This window comes from Pezoporus flaviventris, unplaced genomic scaffold (assembly GCF_033815535.1).
Source record: "Pezoporus flaviventris isolate CSIRO_AGI_PZ_B2104156 unplaced genomic scaffold, CSIRO_AGI_Pfla_v1 ptg000031l, whole genome shotgun sequence".
NCBI lineage: Eukaryota > Metazoa > Chordata > Aves > Psittaciformes > Psittacidae > Pezoporus > Pezoporus flaviventris.
This window is the reverse complement of record NW_026892579.1, coordinates 66,032,179-66,053,934: the sequence shown is the minus strand read 5'-3', so window position 1 is coordinate 66,053,934 and position 21,756 is coordinate 66,032,179. Positions and strand designations below refer to the sequence as shown.

Sequence of the window (21,756 nt, the reverse complement as noted above, 5' to 3'; positions counted from 1 at the left end):
TTGGTACAAGAAGCATACTGAAATTGGGACAATTAATTCTTTTTAGCCAGTTATTTCTGAAAAGATTTTATTGTGCGTGAAAGATCCAAATGTATGTCCTTTTTTGACTTGCAAAAAGTAGTATTTAGCTCATTTTCTGTACAGTAGTCTATTACTGCCATAATCCATGTCACAAAGTAAGTTATAGGTAGTGTTGAATCTTGCTGTTGCTTGGTACCCAGCAGGCTCTTCATCTCCATTTTGGAAGCTGCCAAGTTAATCAGGATATTCATCACCTTTTATGGCAGGCTTCCAAAGCACCCATTGAAATGAAATAGAGATTATTTTTAGGGCAAAATGATCATCACCTGAGATTTTCTTTAAATGTAGTGTATTGATATTCATAGACATGTTTTATGCAAGGAAAATCCTGCTTTAAGAAAGTGCATGGACTTTGCTAATACTGTTTGGGTACAAATCATTGCGACTGGTTCCCTTTTACGTCTCTCAGTGTGCTCTTAGTGCCTGATGAGTTTTCTGTGTGCATGAGAGCTGCGAGCAGACCGGAGGGGTGAAAGCTGGGCAGAACCTAGCTGCGGGTGCACAGGGCTGTATGACCATGGCACCATCACAGGGTGGTAGAGAAGTTTCATTTACCTCCTTGGTGAGCCTACTGCACTAACAGGTAGTCGTGGCAGGAGGAATTGGAGAGCATCTATTGCTAGGGGGTTGGATGAAGGAGCTCTTTAAAAAAATATCAAATAAGTCCAGATCTGAGCCAGTGACTTTTAAAATGAAAGGTCTGCTCTATTAGCGTTAATGGGCAGGCTTTCATAATTCCTTGCTATTAGAGTACTAACTCCCTCCTTTCAAAGCCTTCCTGAACCTCTCATTGTCCAGCATTTGTATCCCTCACTTTAATGAGTGCTAAATAAGAATTATATAAGTATTTCAATAATTCTCACTGGACAGTTAATTAAGCATCACTGACTCTAAGGAGCAGTCAGCTATTACCTCCTTTTACAGACAAGTGCTTCCACAGACACAAAGGGAAGAGGTCAATTCAAAAAAAGATGATGTGTGGATTAGTAATCTTTCTCTGTAATAAATGACCTGGCTAACAAGCTGAAACACTGAAATAAAAACTCACCTCTTTTTTTTTTTTGTCCCCTCATCCAATCTCTTGCGTTCTTTCAACCTTCTTTTTATACAGGAAATGAATTCCCTTTAAGTTGTTTTGGGGCCTGAATATTTGGAACTAAAGCTGTCCAAATTTGCTTCCCTTAGAAAATCGTGTGGGGCATGGCCCTGCCCAATTCTTCATTACACATTCTTTTTTAACAGCTTCTGGTTTTTCTCATATTTGATAGATCCTACCACAAACTTCAACTCGAGTGAGTGCAGAGGACCATAATACCAGTCTTACACACAGGGTATTTTATTAAGTCCAGCAGTTAAAAATGTACAAAGTTCCTTGTAATAATCCATTCATTCTGTTCTCGCCTGATTCTTGGAGTAAGCCTGCACAATTATTCAAATCCCAGCTTTTAGCTACAGCATACACCTCGCCATGGGGCTATGCCTCTGTAATCTTGCTTTGGTCTTGCATGTCAAATGGAATTAACTCCCATAAGAAATGTATGCGAAGACAACCCAAAGTGTCTAATCCTACTGCTGTCTTAAATTTCTGAAACTCAGACCTGTCATCTTTTTCTATAGCTTTGTTGAAGTTCTCACTTCTGCTTCAGTCCATCCAAAGATGAAGTTTAGGGAAATTTGCATTTTATATATTTTTCAGTTGTGCACTCCTGTGGCCTTTTCCTTTGTAGAATGATTTTTTTTTTTTTCCAACTCAAGTCCTCTTTTATACTCAGGGGAAGGCCTGATGGAGGTGGATTCGGTTGCTTTTCACTGGCAGGATACAAGTTTAAACACACAGAGCATTGCACTACTTGACGATGCTCATGCCACATGGGCGTGTGGAAATAATGATAATCATTATGACCATACCTTAACAGCTCCACCTAACTCAGCAAAAACCTAATTCTGACTGAAATCTCAACTCTCATTGCTTTCTTCATGAGTAAAGTGCTGGCTTGAAATGAGCTTTGCTTAGTGTAACTGCGCTGTTTGTGTGTTGTACTGGATTAGTTTTCAAAGCAGCCTTTCCGATGTGTCTGTCTTCTGCTTGTTCTCTAGGGGGCATGCTTTCAAATCCCAGCCAAAAAAAAAAAAGCCTACATTATAAATAACGAAAGGAAAAAAGCAAAGCATTATCAGAGAGGAACTTAATTTTCCACTTATTCAATCAAATATCAACCAGATCTGATTAGGGGTGGCCAATTTGAGCTGAACCAGGCAAAATACAGTTACATAGGGGGTCCAGCTTCAACATAATTTCAGTAAAAAGCAATTACAAAATTATAGGCAGCTAGAAAGCTGGTTCTTGTAGGTGTCTTGGCTAAGTGAGGTTGGAAGGCTAAAACTGGAACTTATTGTAGTGGATATTTAATAAGTGGTAAGCCACAGCACTCTCCACTTGAAAGTTAATTAAGGCCATAGAATGACCATACTTGTACAGCAAATATGTTAATGGGTTAGTCATGGTAACTGTCACAACAAAGCCCAGCAAAAAAAATAATGGCTTTATGCGTCGCTTTTGCTGATCATTACATCTCTACCTAAAAAAAATGCTGCTGTATTTTGTTTCCCTCTGGTTTAGTGTTGCTATTTTGGGATCTAGTCTAGAAGTATTGAATTTAGGAACTGCTTCATGGCATTAGTAGAAACTGCTACTGAAATACTGAAATGCAAAGAAAAAGGTTAAAATATTTGCTTCTATCCTGGCACTATATAAATGTCAATAAATAGTGCGTGTCAGTGAGACTTTATTTAGTATTTTCAGGCAGGCTGTGTGGCTTTTAGAGAGTCCAATTCTGCTCAAAAAGCTGGAGTTAATCCTTTATATATAATATTACATTTATGAGTGTAATTGCTGCATTATTTTTGTTGCTGTTGAATAAGTGAACTCAGTGGCAAACAGGCTATCAATTGACTATTCTACTTTAAGAGGATTAAATCTTACATTTTCTTCCCGGAAGTCTCCTCATTCAGAGTATGGTCAATTCTGGCCTTCAGAGTTGATTTTGCATGCTCAGTTCCCTATGAATTTTGAGCTTCATTAGCAGTCCATGTGAAGATGGGGCAGGGGGAGCATTTTGGCTTTGTATTCGCCTCCCAGCTGTGTAGAATTACTTCAAGAAGCTTGAAAGGCTTCACATTGAAAATTACTAAAATGTTTTCTGTGAGACATTCGCTAAAGTACTTGGTACATCTTTTTTTGTCATTAAACTGATCAGCGCAAGGCTCAGAACTTGAGGATCTTGCCATGCAGAGAAGGACTTGGGGGTGTTGGTCAGTGAGAAGCTGAACATGAGCCAGCTTCAGTGTGTGCTTGAGCCCAGAAAGTCAGCCATATACACGGCTGTATCAAAAGCAGCATGAGCAGCAGATCAAAGGAGGTGATCCTGCCCCTCTGCTCTGCTCTTGTGAGACCTCACCTGGAGCATTGTGTGCAGTTCTGGTGTCCTCAACATAAAAAGGACATGGAACTGTTTGATCAAGTCCAGAGGAGGCCACGAGGATGATCAGGGGCTGGAGCACCTCCTGTATGAAGACAGGCTGAGGAAGTTGGGGCTGTTCAACCTGGAGAAGAGAAGGCTGCGTGGAGACCTCAGAGCAGCCTTCCAGTGTCTGAAGGGGGCCTATAGGGGTGCTGGGGAGGGACTTTTCACTAGGGACTGTAGTTACAGGACAAGGAGTAATGGGTTAAAACTTGGGAAAGTTCAGGTTAGATACAAGGAAGAAGTTCTTTACTGTGAGAGTGGTGAGGCCTGACACTGGGTGCCCAAAGAAGTGGTAAATGCTCCATCCCTGGCGGTGTTCAAGGCCAGGCTGGACAGAGCCCTGAGTGATGTGGTCTAGTGTGAGGTGGTCCTTTCCAACCCAAACCATTCTGTGACTCTATAGTGGTGTTGGGCACCTTACCACAAAGCAAAGAAATAATGGGAGATGCCATTTTAGAACTTTGCTGCCACAGACTGTGCTAAAGGCGTTGAGAAGCTTTGCAGTCTGGGGACAGCCTGTGGAAAATGAGACCTCATGAAGAGTGAAGGGAATATGAAAACTACCATCAAAATGCAGGACACAGAGAAATGTGATCAGGTTGGCAAATGATGTTACCTGTAAGTGGATAGCCCGTTAGGAGTACCTTAACTAAGAAACCTGGCTAATAGGAAAGGATCTTAAGGGAATATGTAGTTATGAAGGATGAATTAAGTGGTAGAAGAGTAAAAGCGTGTTTGGAGAGGTGAACTGATGGCAAGGCAGAAGGGGAAAGAGAAGTGCATGTTTCAAGCAGCTGAAGAAAAACCAGAAAAAAAAATGGTAGGGAAAGGTGGGAATATTTCCAGGTTGGCACATCAGTGCAAGTGAGTAAAATGAGGCTTAGCTGTTACATTCTAGTAAATGAGGCTTGCTTAGTTAATGAGTGGTACTGTGTGAAACCAGAAGTTGGACTCGAGACAGCGTACAGACAACTGTGCAGCGTGTGGGGCGAATGGCATTTATACATGGTGACCTCCTGGCCAATAAGGAGTGGGAGTGAAAATGTAGAATTCTTTTCTGAAGTGGGAGAGTGATGACTCTGCAAAAGCTGTGGTGGTTTGGGGGTCCCCAGTTGACAAATAGGAACTGTTGCAATGTATGGTAGCCCTTGTTTGTCCAATTCCTAGCTATCTATCCACTGGGGTGTTCATCTCAGCATCTGGTCCCCCGAAGCAGGTTGACCTCTGAGAGCCAGGTGATTGAACCACTCCAGCAGCAAAGCTGAGAGGAGTGAGGCGGAGAGCTGGATACAGGTCGTGTATCCCATTCTCCAGTCCTCTCAGTTTTGGGTAAATTTTCTGTTCCCCAAGTGTTCTCTGCCTCACACAACTTTTCCAGATAGTGAATAAGTTGATCAGGACCCCGTGTGACCTGGGCCATGGGAGACAGGAGCCTTGTCAGCCAAACCTCAGCACCTGTGAAGACCATGACTTTATTGCTCCTGAGAGATGATTGCCTGGAAGTGCTGCAGAAACTTCCCATTCTTTCCCTTCTTCCTAACTGTTCTTCTAATACAGGTGTCTTAAGCCTGTTACTCATCTTCAACAGTTAACTGAAACCATGGGCATAGACCACAAAATGCCATGGGCTGTAATTACCTTACTATGTCAACACTGTCTATCCCCTCAGATCACCTTCTTCTCTGATATTGTGTCTTGGTGAAGCTGAAGCATAAATGAAAAGCAGCTGACTTGAGATTAATGTGGTCAAAGCAACTTTGATGCAGGTTCACGGGCAGAAATGTTTGATAAACTTGGAGGCACTGTCTCAGTTAAAGACCAGTGATCAGCAGGCTGCTATGTTACTTTTGCAGCTAGAGTAATATGTGCTTCTTAGTTCAGCTTACAAAATAAATACACTGTTCCCTATCAAAACAGGGACAAGGGGTAATCGCAAGGGTGATAGGACAAGTGGTAATGGTTTTAAACTTACACAGGGGAAGTTCAGTTTGGAAATAAGGAAGAAGTTCTTTACTCTGAGGGTGGTGAGGCCCTGGAACACGTTGCCCAGATAAGTGGTAAATGCCCTTGCAGTGCTGAAGGCCAGGTTGGACAGAGCCTTGGGTGACATGGTCTAGTGTGAGGTAGGGGGATGGAATTGGCTGATCTCAAGGTCCTTTCCAACCCAACCCATTCTATGATGCTATAATTCTATCAAAATATCCTCCAAATATGTGGCTAAGCTAAGTGACTATGTATGCAAAAGTGGGGACAGACAGTGATTCTTTGCAGCCCTTACTTTACATGAAACAAGATGTAGATGGGTGAATAAAATTAAGAATCATTGCAATCTTCAAAGTTCTTCTTCATCACCCGTTGAAAGTTTATGTCACATACTTTATAAAGGCTCAGTGTTTGGACAAATTGCTTTCTCTGTACAATATCGGGTTAGCATACGATATAGTTCGTCCCCTATGTGTGTCTCTTGTCTAACTGAAAGCTCTTTGGGGAAGGTGATGTCTCTTAATACATGCTCTGAGACCAGTGTCCCACTTTTGCCTGAGATCTTCAGATGCCAGTGAAATAAGAATAACAATTGCAGCCATGCATGGATGATTCATTTCTGATTTTTTAACAAAGTATTTCATTTTACTATCTCATTCAAGAGCAAGAAAGGAAAAATAGGCCATTTTAAGGAAATGAGGCATAATCACAGACCTTAAGCACCTTAGCACTGAGCCCATCACTGCTGGAAGCTTGAATACGATCAGTACTTTCTCAAGAGATATCCAGGGGACACTGCAGGGACAGGAGAGACTGATAACTTGATCAAAGTTATGTTTTGGTCTGGAATGACTTGGGGATTCTTCTGGAAGTTTACTGATGTAGAAATGGATAATGTGACTAGTTTGTTAACCCCAATACTTTCACGTATAACACAAATCACATTCAGTGATTCCACTTTGAGCTGGAAGATATAAGACCAATGGAAAACTTTAAAATATATCCAGTCTTCCTGATGAATCACTTAAAAATAACCCATTACCTTGTTTTTGAGGCATTCACACTGCAGGAGTAGCTTCAGGTTGTTCTGAAGGACAGAATGCATCCTTAGTAACAGCTTGAATGAGAACTACAAACCAGTTTCCCTGGGGCTAATAATTTAGACAGCTGAGTTTTATTCTCCATAAATACGTCAAATGTCCTAGGCACATGTTAGTGCCTCTGTTGCTGTCTTTTGGCTGACACCATCCCTCCTGATCCTTACAGAAAGACCTCTGAAGAATGTGGCTGAGGAATGGAAAGATGCAGGGAACTTGGGCGATAACATTTTTGTAACACTACCAATACGGTTGTCTTGAGCTCCCGTGCTCTCATGTGTTCGGTGCCTTCATCTCTGACACGTTTTTAGGTCAGTTTTTGATGGTTTTCCTGTGTGTTGAAACTTTTTCAGTAGTGTTGTCACCTTATTTTCATACTTTTGTGATGCACACAAACACACCACGCACCTCCCCACGCCATTTCCTGTGTCAGCTCCAGAGCTGCAGATCTGTTCTGATCACAATCAGTTTCTGAGTCAGGGTGGATGACCTTGATTCTGGCTGCAATTTTGAGCTTCTGTGTCAACACTTCACTTTCCCTTGTGTTTCCCTTCTCATCCTTTCTCTGCCTTGCCTGTTTAGGGCTATAAATCTCTACCTTTCCATAGAATTTTTCCATACAGGAGATAGCCTGGGGTATTATTGCTTAATATTCTAATAAATGTGCACGTAAGCGTGTACATCTACAGCACCAGAAATATCCCAAACCCTTTCTAGGCATGTGAGAAGTCAGTCTTTAACTTGAAATGCTTACACTTCGAAAGTGTGCTCCTGCAATCCAGCACGTTGTGCTGAGTCCTGCTCTTGACTGACACCACACATGTAGGTTTGTGCCATCCTTTTGCACAAGCGGTTACTGGATGTGTAGTGCAGATAAATGATACAAAGCAGCAAATGTGTTTTTTAATTTGGGGGTGGAAATCACCCCAAACCCCCCACCCTTTGTTCATATGCATGTTTAATTCTTTCAGTGTTGCCTACCTGGTTTCTTTTTATTTGGCTTGTTTGTTTAACACTGCCCTCCCAAACTTTGGCTTTGATTCCAAGTTGGCTCGTTTGTGGGACTCTCTAAAGCTTCCCTTTTGTCATGGATTGCTTTCTTGATTGTTTAAACTCTCACTGCACCAGTATCCAAATGTATGAGCATGGTTTCAAGATGATGGTCTCGCTTTCAAATGGGAGTATCAAAAACACTTAGCAATGTGCTTGCAAAGCTTGCAAAGTGATTTTAAATCCTCTGATAGAAGCTATCTATGATAATTGCGCCAAGTACCATTATTAACATCTTCAGCCTCTCAATTCTGTTTTTACTCAAGCCATGCCTAAGAACAATTAGCTGTTTGTTTGACCTGCATTATAACATCAGCTCTCCATTATGATAACAGTGGACTGACTAAGAACAACACATCATCTTCGGATTTAATGGGGCAGAAGACTACAAAGGGCCAAACCCATGTTGATAAAATGCCCTGAAGTCAGCAACTTTGTGCAGAGGTGGATCTGGCACAATGTGATTTCTGTAGCTCTGATTGTTACGTGAAAATACAGGACTAATATCAATGGCATTGCGGCAGATTAGGCGTAAAACACTGTTGATGATAGCAAATACTGTGGGGGAACTCAACATCACAATCTTTGTAGTACTTTGTAGTACTCATACAAACGAGAAACAAAGAGTTTGAGGAAGAGGGAACATATATGCACATAGTTCTAACCTGCTGTACTGTTCATCATTAGAATTATTTATACAGGGACTGTTGCTTTTACAAGGTTATTGGTAGCTGACCAATATAGTGGCACATCAGTGGATGGACACAATACCCAATGCATGATATATACTGATTTTCTGAATAGAGTTGTTGGTCTGACACACTGTAAATGGAATTGCCTCTTGTCTGTTTGTAAAACATAACATCCAAATGGATTGTATTCTGAGATCCCGTGACTTACAGTATATTGGGCCAGTAAATGGCATCGCGTTATGTATTTTATGCTTCTGATGAATGCAGAACACGTGCTGCTGAGAAACAAAAAGGACACGCATTTCCTTTCAGGCATAGGACTTTGCAACCACATGGGAAGAATATTCTTGATTGAGAACCAAAACATTCCATGATGCTTAACAAACCTGCAAATTGAAAAATCAACATCTGCCCTGGGTAGCAACGTAGCAGGAGAAAGACCTATAGCCTGCAAACTTCCAAATATTCCTCAAATTATATTTCTGTGCGTTCACAAAATTACCACTCTCTGAATCAAAGGTCTCAAGCTGTTTTTATATGACAGCATATGTTGTGTCAATAGACAATATCTCAGCCTGTAGCTGTATGTGAAAAGCCCCGCTGCAGAACATAATGGAAGGTCCTTTGAACGCGAAGCTGCAGCTCTGAATGCTCCTGTAACAGTATTTTAAACTAAATGATATGCATCATTAAATCACTGAGGAAGACTGACTCAATGGTAGGAAAGCCACAACTCCTGCAATCATAGTTCCAGCTCTTCCTTGAAGAGTTGAGCGCCCACCTGAGCAGCCAGTGGAAGTGAGCAGAGCAGAGTCCACAGTCAAACAGATGAAGGTACTACTCTGAAAGAACCAGAGAAAAACCTGTAATTATGTCGTTACTGTAATGCTGGCTGCTTGCTTAATGCCTGCATGGGAAGGGGCTTTTTTTTTTTTCCCTGTTTTCCTTATTTACATATCACAGACATGGCTTTATAAAGTTATTTTAAATAATTTATTAGATTGATCTGTTCAAAATTCTGCTCAGGCGAGGTGTCATTAGGAAAAGTTATTTAAAGTTATTTAAAGGTTCGTGCCTGAGTAGGGCATTTACCTGCCTCACTGCTGATACACTAAAAATACCTCCATGTCCATACTATTATCCATTCTTCACGTCCAATTGCTCTGTTATGGTAATAGTCAGAAGCACACCATGTAGTAATTACTTACAGCTGACTTAAGAAAAGAATATTCAACTCCCCCACTGTTCCACTAGAAGGTCTTTATGCACTATTAACTCATTCCTGTTTATTAATACTCTACTGGTAATTCTGGCTGCTGCTTTTTAGGTTTGTAATAGGAGGACTATTAAATAGCAATTATTGACCATATGGGTTAGTGAATATTTGTGCTGGTTGTTGGGTGGTGGTTTTGTTGGTGGGTTTTTGTTGTTGTTGTTGTGGGGTTTTTTTTAGCCTTTTAAGTTGTTTTTAAGGAGCCACATCACAATATAGTGGTGCAACTTTACATCTGCCTGGGATTAACAGCTTTGGCAGCGTTCCCCACCTAGAAAATGCAAATTCCCTATTTCAGAAATATCAGCTGAAGCTGTGAAAATACAGAACAATTTAAAAAACATGAAAACACTGTGCCAGACAAAGTGCAAATCTTTGTCTTCCTTTTTTTTTTTTTCCCTTTCCCCAGCACTATATGGTTTGATCTTCCTTGTCTGTCTGTTTTTCTTCCCCTGACTTCTTTTTTTCCTTAAGGTTTTAGGTCTTGTCCTAGAGTTTTGCAACGGTCAAGTGTAAATTTCAACCTAATAAAAGTTCTTCTAGAAAAGTGTGAATTATTGCACTTTTAAGAACTCGAAATCTGCCTCCCTTAGTAAGCTTGCCTAGTGAGAAGATTGAGGAGAGACAAAATTACTGCAATTATGTCTCAAATAGCTGGGCTGAAAAAAAACCCTGGTGTCTTCCCCCTTTTCCTCTCCTGCTTTTTTATTTTTCTTCCTTTTTTTGTGTGTGTGTGTTAATCTTCTTAAAATCTAACTGCAGTTCCTGCCTTTGCCAGCAGCAATAGCTGTCACTCGCACAGGTTTGCAGCGTGGTTTTGGCATCCGCATTTGTTATGGTGAGAAAATAAACCAACTGAACGACGGGGAAGTAAAGGGTTGCTGTAAAGAGAGTGAGGTGTGGGAAGGATACAAAGACTTTAGTAGGGGAAGGAAATGAGCAGCAGTGAGAAAGTGTAGAGGTGTGGGATGTGAGGGTGGTGAGGCACTGGCACAGGTTGCCCAAAGAAGTGGTGAATGCCCCATCCTTGTCAGTGTTCAAGGCCAGGCTGGACAGAGCCTTGGGTGACATGGTCTAGTGTGAGGCATCCCTGCGAATGGCAGGGGTTTGGAAATGGACGATCTTGATGTCCTTTCCAATTCGAACCATTCTATGATTCTATGTCATATAGGAGGAAAAGCATGAATTCTGGCTGCAGAGGGTAGAGCATGAGGCTGCCATTCCAGGCCCTCTTATTTCTTTGCTTCTTGTGCCGTGTGAGACAATCCCATCAGTGCAAAAGAACATTACTTTGGGAGTGTTGGTGACTGCTGGAGGATTCTGTGGGACCTAAAAAACTCTATTCCAAGCAAAAATGATTTGCTGAGTTGATTTTCAATAGAGAAACACTGTGCTACAAGCAAATATTGTCTACAGTATGTTCTTGTTCCTAAACTCTCTTTGCGATTGCCTCTAGCACTATTGAAGCAAAGTCAAACTTTCAAAGCCAATTACTTGTATTTGCCACTGACTTGGGGTTTGTTTGTTTTTGTTTTCTTTTTTTCCAGAATTGTCTTAATCCTTTAATTCTATTCTTGTACTTTCTTGGTTCTCCTTCTCGTGTGTGTTTGACTTGGATTATGAGCCTTAGCTGTGTCAGTGTGGTCTTCTGAGCTGATGACCATTAACAACTCCATTTAGACATAATTGTGTGGGCACAGTTGTTTCGGATGTTCATTGCATCATTCAAACATCTCTGCAATACTAACAACCAATGTCAAAAAGAATTAATTTGAAATTTGCTACTTTATTGCTAACAAAACGCTATTGTTTCTTTTATTTTGTTTTTCTTTTGTCTTTTTTTTTCCTTCTACCTTTTCAAGTTGGAATGCTTTCATGGACTAGGAAAACAGATTAGAAAAGATCATAGAATCATAGAGTAGTTAGGGTTGGAAAGGACTTTAAGATCATCCAGTTCCAACCCCCTGCCAGGGGCAGGGATGCCTCACTCTAGACCATATCGCCCAAGGCTCTGTCCAGCCTGTCTGTGAATACGGCTAGAGATGGAGCATTTCCAACTTCTTTGGGCAACCTATTCCAGTGCCTCACCACCCTCACAGTGAAGAATTACCACCTTCACATCAAAGTAATTTCTGACTTAATTCAAATATTAACAAGGTCCATTCTCATTATTCACTGCTTGACCTATGGAGATCCAGGGGCCTTTAGTGCAATCACCATATACCAGGCTTATGCAGGCATGAAAGTGTGCTGACACCATACTAGAAATAATTACATAACAGCAACAGCAAAAAAATCTGTCCAGCTTCTGGGCTGTTAAAATCGAGTTTCTGTTCTGTTTGCACCTATCGTACCAGGATGCCAAACTGTCACTCATTCTAAAAATAAACACTGTGTCACGCAGCCTTTTGTTCTCTATTGCTGCCTGAGTTTCCATTATACAGTCTGTGTGTGGTGTATTACACCAGAAGCATTCCCTCCTTCAACAATTAGTGCTTGGAAGATGTATTCTTCCCTAAACTGGTGCACTTCAGTGTCATACTTTGGGGTCCTGAATGTTGTAGATACCTTTTTTCCCCAGATGGCAATGCTGAGACAAGAAGAACTGAAGGGATGTGCACTTGGTACAGGAGTATGGGCCTGGTGTAATATGGGAAGTGCTTGTTCATGGACTTTACCCCTTCCTTGCCTGAAAGAGCTGCACAACGCTAGTAGGAATCTGTTGAGTGACATTAGACAAAGGGGCTGAAGGTATAGAAAGGTGACATTGATGTTATTGCTTAGAAATATGGGCTAGTTAATTTTCTTTATGTGCTTAGCATCTTTACCATGCTGCTGGATGTTTTTTGATCTTGAATAGATTCTCATTTAAAATCACTGTTCAGGTGAAGGTGTCAATTCAAGTCTGAACTAAAGGAAAAACTGGGAATCCTGAGCGAGATGGCCCTTGATGTGCTGCATGGGCCACATGCAAAATTTACATCAGCTTGATGTCAGCACCATCAGCAAGCTGCCACAGCTGCTGGGCTTGACAACTTAGCATTGAACATCAGAGCCTTGTGAGGGAAGGGCCTTACCTCTGAATCCCAAAGAGAGAATTGAGTTTGCATCTGTTAAATGGCTTAATTCTCTCATCCCTGATTTAAACCTGCCCTGAAAGAGTTAATTCTATTCTAGTGCGAAAATGTTCAGAGATTTTGTTTTTATGAGATAGTATTGCAGGTCAGAACTGACTCTGCTGCTGGTGCGTAGCTTCGTCAGTCTGGTAAATTAGTAGAGCATGATATTCTTTGGGAAACTGGAGTGTAAGAGCAATCCCTGAACATGCTTAAAGAAAAATGTTGTGCGAGTGATTCAGCTCTTCTTGCTGTTGCAGGGAAGAGATTAGAGGTGTGCCACTTTGTCAGTTCATCTCCTTAACTCATAATATATTATTTATTACAAGGATTTGGTTTCTTAAGCCTGTCTCCTTTTTTTCTTTTAAGATACCACTGACTATTTGATCTTGAGGGCTTATTTTTTATGATGATGATGATTATTATTAGGCAGAGGTATTTAGGGAGGGAAGGATTTTGGGCTGCAGCAAAACCCAAGCTTTTTAACATATGGAGTGTCAGTGTTTTCGTCTTGTTTTGGCACTTTTTACACCTCATGCTGATGGTGTGACTGTGGTTGGTTCAAGTACATCTGGGGTCCCCTGTAGCCTTGCTTTTCAGGAGCTTTCTGACTCTGTTATAATTTGTTTCTCCCTTTCCTGCTATAACCAAGCAGGAACTGTCAGTGTGAGATGTAAACTGATATGCCATCTGTATGTTAAATGGCTGTGTCTCACCTTAAAAACCCAGTGCTAGCCAGACTTGTTGTGCTGCACACCCTCCTCCCATGGCCCCCATCCTGCCCCTGTGTGTGTGCCTCACACATATGTGTGTACACAACACGTGTGTGCACACCTCTGGATTTGGGGGTTTGCAGCTTGAGGGTACCATGCAGCCCCAGTGACAGTTGTGGAGCGCTCTGGGGTTGTATTTGCACTTGTGAACGTGTGGATGCCGTGAGTCAGAGCGGGAGCAAATCCTCCTTTGTGCCTGAAGAAATAATCATGGATGTTCCATGTTCTGATTGAGCACATGGGGAACGTGTCTGAGGAAGGAAAAGTCACAGAACATGTTTCCCACAGAAGAACATGCGAGGGGAAACCATTGTGGCTGGGGCAGGACGGGAGAATTTGGTAGAGCTGCTGCTGCAAAGCAGCAGACTTTGTGTTGCTGGAGGTAGAACTGCAGGTGTTACATCAGCTACTTAAATTGCAGATGCACAATCACTTCTCACGCAGTAGCATACTTACAGGGATGAGGATAATATCAGACCTATTGGATAAATCAAGAATTTCATTTTCTGTGGCTAAAGCTGTTAGAAAAGGAAGTGGCCAGTTAAGATGCTGATTTTCCCATCTCGCATCTAATATCCAAATATCATTTTAGAGGGAAATGGTAACTCCTAGTGACATCTGGCAGAGGAGAGCCATTGTTGCATCAGTTTGTCTCTCTAGCAGGTTGGTTCGTGGGGCAGAGCTGCTTTGCTCTCTTGCCATCTGACACAGTGCTTGTTCTTCTTCCTCACATGGGGTGAGAGTGAGCAGCACGGGGGCTGCTGAAGGAAAAGCAGAGGAGACAGTCACTTCAAACTGGGACTTAGGGTGGCTCTGCTGTGGCACTCGTGGAGCCTGTTAGCTAAACTGCTTTAGAGACCTTGAATTCGTTTGACAGGATTTGAATGATAACATGTTTTGTTAGAAGAAGAAAAATCTTATCATAAATCTGCCCCTTTTTTATTAAAAAAGCAAAATTCCCTATAAGACTGATTTATTTTTTTTAAGAGCAACAAATACAGCCTCCAAAGCCTACTAACCAGTGAACTAATGAACATACTGACATTATTCAATATTCACTATAATATTAACCTTATTCATGTTAGCCAGAGTATCTTAACAGAGGGCTGGTGCATTCTTAACGTAGCTGGTGTTATAAGGTAGATTATTCCATTTGTCAGATGATTAGAAGCCTTTCATTAAAAAGGAAAGGAACTTTTGTAGAAAAGGTGACTTGCAAGGGCTAAAATAAAAAAGGAATGAACAAATTAGGCAAGAAGAAACTTGCTGTGTGGTTGGCAATCTGAGAGCAAAACTGTCATGACTTGGTTCAGTTCCCAAAAGGGTAATCTGAGTATGTTTCATTAAAAGAATCGGACTGTCTCATTACCTGAGCTAGACATAAAATGTTATAAAGAATATTAAATGAAGACATAGCAATATGACATATCTCCATTTCTTCTTTCTTTGCTCCTCTTTCACCAGGCTGTTGGTGAGGACAGGAGAAGGAACAGATGGTGGCACCATCCCGTCTCTGCACCAAATACTGCCCTGGAGTTGTACGTGTTGTGAAAAGCATCCCCTTGTGGAAAAGCAGATAGTGCTCCTGCAGAGGGTAAGTGTCTGCTCTGTTACATTCCTTTCCAAAGAAACCCCGCAACAACGAGTAAACCTCCTGTGTCTTTCTTAACTGGAATTTTGAGGAAATTCCTTCGTAAATGTTGTTTTGACATCAGAGAGAAATACCTGCTTTATAGCTTGCTGTGGTCATTCAGGATGCCTTCCCTGTCTGCCATTCCACGCTTTTGACCTTCCTTGAACTGGCTGAAATGCTTTGGGTTCATTCTTTTATAAGTTCTGATAAATCTTTCATAATAGATTTTGGGTTTTGCAGCTTAATGGTATGAAATCCTTTCTCAGATTTATCGTCAGTCTCACTTGACCCGGGGGTCAAAACTTAAAATGTTTGATGGAATTTGTTGCAAAATCGAAATGTTGTGAAAGTTGCTATTTTTGGTTTCCATCTTGCTATAGATAGAGACTATGGGTTTTAAAACATGAAGTGATGAACAATGTTTTCTTGGGCGTTCAAAACACGATGAGCGTGTGTGTTTCGTGAACTTGGGTTTCTGGTGCAAATAGTACAAATCGGCTTGTACCATTCCTGCTAACAAGATGCAAAGACGTCCAAGGTTTTCAGGATTTAGAATATTAGGATTCCTTGAAGAAGAAAGAAGCAGCTCCCAGTGAAGGTGTAGACTGCCACTGCAGGGATTTGAGCTCTTATCAGTTTGTTTCTCATAGTTACCTTTTACAGACCCTGTTGAAGGGTTCATAGACCCTTCAAACCTCTCTGGAAACACTGCTCTGTACAGCCATACGTGGTTGCAATGAGGGCAGATGCCCTATTGGAGCTGGTCTGGGTCAAATACTTATAGGAAATAGGACTGTGTTGGCACAGGTCCTTTCTGTAAAATGCAGACTAGGTTATTGGCTTCCTTCTGCAAGCTCTTGTTGCATACAGCAAAGTGCTTTGGCTGTCCTACCACTCCAGCTAACTGGAAGAGGCAGCCCCAGAGCAGTGAGTAGAAGAGGTGCAGTCTAGCAAATAGTATTTCATCCAAACGGGGCCAAAAAGAAATTAAGTTTAGCAAAGAAAACAAGTTTCATCAGTTAAGGCAATAAAGCACAGTCCCGGAGCAAGTCAATAATGCTCAATTGACAGCCAGTCAATATTTGTACTGGATTAACTTTTCAGGGAATGTGGAGATTTCGGGGGGTTTTATGTAAACACTGTAAATAGGTTGGGACACTAAAGTACGTTTACAAATACCGCATGTCACATTAGATTAGAATCACTTCCAGGGAGCAGGAGTTTTCCTACCACGAAAGAGACGTTTCCATCTTGTGAAATGAGCACACACAGAATTTTGTTGTTTGTCAAATACAGTCAAAAATGGAGCTGGGCAGATCTCACGGCAATGCTACACTGAACGCTTCAAAGGCCAACTTCTGTCTGAGGTCAGTTTCACTCACTGTCTCTATGCACTGCTCCTAAGCTTTGCCAGGTATACATATATATCTCTATATATATGCATAGTTTAGATGGCATTGTGCTGCAACTTGGTTAACATGATGCTGTATGAATCGATTTAAATGTTAAGATTAGTGTGATGGGAAAAGCTATTAATTTTGCTTTCTGATACTTGCTCCTTGCTGAAGGATCAGGCAATATGCAGAGACAGGACTGAGTCCAAACTGTGCTAGTTTCTGATGTCTGTGGCACTATAACATGAGGCTCTGTCTGTTTGTTTTCAAGTCTTGCAGCTTTTCAGTGGCATGCCTAGAACTTGCTTCTAAGCAATATAAAAATGATTTCCTGTTTCCAAACCTGGAATCCAAGTGGATAAATATTTCAAGAAGAGAGTTATTTATCAGTGATTTAGAAGTAACAGAGGGTGGTTTGGCCTGTCCTGCCTGTACCCAGGCACAAAATGAGGACAGGCAAAGCTGTTCTGCCCGGAGTGGCAGAAGAGCCCAATCAAACCTGGTTTCACGTATGTGAAACACATGCATGGTGTTAGTGAGTGCACACATGTAACACATCCCTTAGAATTCCCCCTTCCTAGGAGGCAGATAACTGCATTTTATTGTTATTCCTTTTATTTCTCCTACCCTTCTTTTTTTCCCTTTCGAAAGGTAATTAGGCCATAAACAGAGGTCTGACAACTAATTTTATCTGCAGCAAAATTAATATCATAAGCAACAGATAATTTTGGCTGAACAAAATTAAAAAATGTATATTCAAATGACATTTTAAACCCACAAAATCTCATTTTTTTTCTTTCTGAACTTCTCATACCTTACTGGTTTGATCTGTGTGGAGATGCTCACTCATTTAGTGAACAAATGTTCTACTTCTGTATCCTTCCTGCCTCAAGAGCAGGCCTTGCTGGTCTCAGCCTGTGCTACGAAGTTGCTTTTCATTTCCTTTCTCTTGTTCTCTGGTTCCTTTCAAAGAAGAAATGATCTGAGAGAAAAGACATTGCTTTTCTTACCTCTAAATTTCCATTGACATTAATAGGAGTCAGGTGGCCAAATCCCTGCACACAGCTTTGAAAATTGAAGGTTTAACTTTTTTTTGTCTGGACAGATTCTTCCATTGCTGGAGTTGTGAATGCTCAGAGAAGATATTAAATATGCAACCACACCATGTCAGTGCAGTGCCTAGAGAGTTTATCTACAAAATAATCATCTCCCTTCCAAATCTATAACCCTAAAATATTGATTGATTAAAAGGTAGTGGATAAAGATTAAGACAGTGCAGCAGCAGATTACCTTAATCAAATAAAGAGACTATTAACAGAACCGCTCACAGGTCTGAAGATGTTGGTTTGAAATACAGATGTCTTAACCAAAGTGCTGTGTCTCGTTTTTTTGAATGCATTTTTGAATGCATTTAAATAAATTACCAAATAGAAAGAAAGCAGAGAAAAACTCCACGTTTCAGACAGTAAATTTCCATTTACAATAAAATTATTGTATGCATTTCCGTAAGTAGTTAGCCCTTTAAAAGATCTATTTCATTGGGCAGTGAGAAGTCAAGCACTGGATTCACAGCTTAGAAAGCTTCATAGGCACACGTGTGTTTTCAGACCTGTGGTTGAGTGTGTGAATACCAACCTCTATATGTGTACATCAACGTAAGTGTGTGCTTAGTACAAGAAAGGAATGGGGTAACTGCTTGAGGGCAAAGCATAGTACCAAAGCCAGTACTTCCGCTTAAAGAGAGTGCATTTCCAGTCTGTGTTTTATGGTTTGGGAATAGTGATTCTAGATGATGGACTTTGGTTGGCAAAATTTAAGGCAGTATTTACCAAAAAAGCAGGTCTTACTGGTTGGTTGAGGCCAAAGCTGCTAGGGAACTGAACAGGTATCAAGTGTCTCACATGCAGCACATGCCATCTGCTCAAACCCAGCATCACAGATCACATCCCAGACCCTTAGTTTGAGTTGAAGCCTTAGGATCCATTAGGAAATCGCCCCTGCTTACAACCAACACAAGTTCAACTGGTTTTAAATTTGCCAGACATTTTATTTAGCATTGAAGGCCATATGCTTATTAATGTTCAGGAAGAGTAAGCTACTGGGAATACTGCTTGAAAAAGACAAACCTTTGTCACTATGGCTTTTAATGTATAGTGGGAGCTTTTACCCAGCCAAAGGCTAGGTTGTGGTTTATGCTCTTGAAAGAATTTCCCCCTGAGTGACTGCTAAGCACGGATTGTGCTAATAACCCATGCCCCAGGTTACCAAAGGCATGGAGACAGGAAGAGAAAGTAGGGTGGGTAATGTATTAATTTTCATCACTTATGGACAATACTATTAAATCGCTGACTCTTGTTGTCACCCGTTAACAATGTCATTTCGACTTCCTCAACTCCCCTACCTAAAAATCCCAATTTAAAAAGCAAAGAGTTAAGAATGTGTGAAACAAAGGTTGGGGCCACGCAACTAATTGGCATGGAGGGCTTTTGTTATTGTTTTTGTTGGAAATTGCACCTAATTTTAAGTCATTGTGTAAATGAGGTTTTAAAAGTTTCTTAACAGCGCTGGAGATAAATTTGGAATTAAAATGGAGCTCTGAAATGTTGTGTTGCTCCACTTTTAAAAATAAGTTCCCTTCTCATTTGCAATTAAAATGTCTGGAATTTGCATCAAATGTGTGAAATTAGAGATAATTGAAATACAGTAGCTATAAATATGTCTATTCCATTTGAAAAATAAATAAAATGGCCACTAAAAGGGTGCGAAAGCTGTACCCCCTTCTCTTGTTTCTCACATTTGGATCTCTGGCATTTTTCACACTTTTATAGCTAATTTTTATTGCAAAACAATATGTTACATTTGTAGCAGTTGTGGGAATGCAGAATAGCCCCTGGCAGCTCTGTAAAAAATGGAATGTGAGGAACACATTTAGAAGAATACAGCTTTCAATTTCATCCCCAGCATTGATGTCGTGGAATCATATTAAGTGTGATCTAACAAAAAGGGGAAAAAAAAAGCAAATGTTATGGAAAATACTTTAAATAAGCTATTATTCAAACTGTATTCATTCTGTCCTGTTTCTTATGTTTTCATAACAAAACAAGTTGTCATGAGACAGTGTGCTTTCAGGGAGCACGGTGAGAACCAAAACCCAGGTTAGTGCCTCTCCTTGATACGCATCTCGAGTAGCTCCGTGCTTCTGCCACACAATGAATAAACACATCAGTATGGGGGCCCGGGGGGGACACCTTTGGAGGAGTATTCCCATTCCTGGACTGGAGAAGGGCTGCCAGGCTTGTGTGTCTGTGCAGGGAATGCTTCACGTGTGTTCCAGCGCTATCTCGCGCTGTTGTTGCTGTCTGTTTCCGAGTAGTTGTTAAGTTACCATCCGTCAGCCAGCGGGCAGGGCTAGAGGTGAAGCTTCCTTCCCCGTGCAGTGCCATCCCCTTCACGTACTCTGCTGTCTGCTGGCCCAGTGTGTTAGCATTCAGCTCTGTTGCCAGGTCCTTGGTTTTTTTGGCTGCAGAGCAAAATGCAACTGCTGTGCAACCAAGTTGGCACGAGGAGCTGTATCTTTCACAGATAATAGAACTGGAAAGATGGAACTCTACTGTATTGTCAAGTGATACCTTATTAGTGTGTGCTCTCGTGAATGGCTGCCACTGGAGTCGCAGAGTAGCTCACATACAAATTGTAAAGACATTTCTCTAACTCCAGTCTGGGAACTCAGAAAAAAATATTATTCATCTAATACCCCATGCATCTTTTTTAGTGAAATTGCACTGTGATGTCCTGTCATTTTCAATGCTGTGCAGTGTTTCTGTTATTGGGGAACACCAATCAACTTCAAAAGAGCTGCTTTGGTGTAGAAATGGGCAGCTATTCAACTCCTCTGCATCCAACACAAATACCCACCGCAATTTGATGTAATTCGCACAAAAGCGAATTGGAAGGCCTAGGTGAAGGTTATTGCACCGATCCCTCAGTGCTCCCCATCCCATAATGTTATTTCTGGAAACCCTGTTTTCTGGAGGCATTCCTTGCAGAGGGAATTATGCCAAAACAAAAGAGCTTCCGTGCAGGTACTGTCCTGAGGGCAGCAGACATTCAGCAGGCTTTAATGTCGCTGGCTCCTTCAGTAGTTCCTCTGTTGCAGTGGGTGTCGCAAGGAATTTTGTTGTACTCTGGTTTAGGAATACAACTGTTTCTTTACTATTTCTTCTTCTTCTCCCCACCTCGAGTGTATTCATTAGTAAATGACCATACTACATATTTGGTGGAGGTGTGAATGTATGCTGGACTCGGGTGCCTCTCTTCACATCTTGCCTGATTCCTGATTTTGAGGATAAGAATTGTAAGGAGGAGACCAATTTCCAGGATGTATTTGAGGAGTGCTGAAATGTTAATGCATTAAGACTGAAACTGTGGGATTTAAATCGCTACATTGAGTAGCATATAGTACAGAGAGATTGATCCCAGAAAAGTACCAGAGAGGTTGTGTCTCATACAGGCCTAACCACTATGGAGTCATTCTTCAGAGACAGACCAAGCGACAGAAGAACCACAGCCTTACCTGCAAGGTGCCTTTTCATACGCTCTTTTTTCTCTCCTTTTAAGTTGTCCTCAAGGAAATATAAGAGCAAAAAGTCCCTGTGCTTCTCACTGCACATCTACAGCACTTCATAAATAATAGTAGCTGTTTTAAAAGCAGGGGACAGGCAGAGGGTTACAATGGATGAAAGCTAGTTAGTGAGTTAGCTAGATAAATGCTTAAAAGAGCAGCAGCAAAGATAATCCTGCATTTATTTCTGGGGGATTTACCAGATGACCCTTTTCTGTCTTTCCTGATCTGGGTTTCTTGAGTCAAAGTCAAGGCTGTGCAAGGCTAGAAAACAAACCTGCAAACTTGGGGTATTCCTGTGCTTTGTGACTGCCCCTCCTTTGGCTCATCGCTTTCATTTCTGAGCATCTGCCAGGTTCTGTGTCCACTGTGCAGTGGTAATGTAAGTGATCCATCGCAGAGACTCTCGCCAGCACAGACACAGACTAGTTTGCTCTAAACTTCTTGAGTGACATGTGCAAAATTGATCATTTCAAGAGCCTTTTGTATAACACAAAACTTCAAGCAGAGAACCCAAGG

General features: G+C 41.3%; 1 long non-coding RNA gene across 1 annotated transcript in view; it reads left to right on the top strand.

Moving 5' to 3' along the window:
* Positions 1-21,756, top strand: part of LOC133273328 (uncharacterized) — a 518,549-nt gene that overhangs the window by 342,512 nt on the left and 154,281 nt on the right. The window contains exon 3 of the long non-coding RNA XR_009744742.1: positions 15,054-15,183. This is a non-coding gene — a long non-coding RNA (uncharacterized LOC133273328). The remainder of the gene's footprint in view (positions 1-15,053; positions 15,184-21,756) is intronic.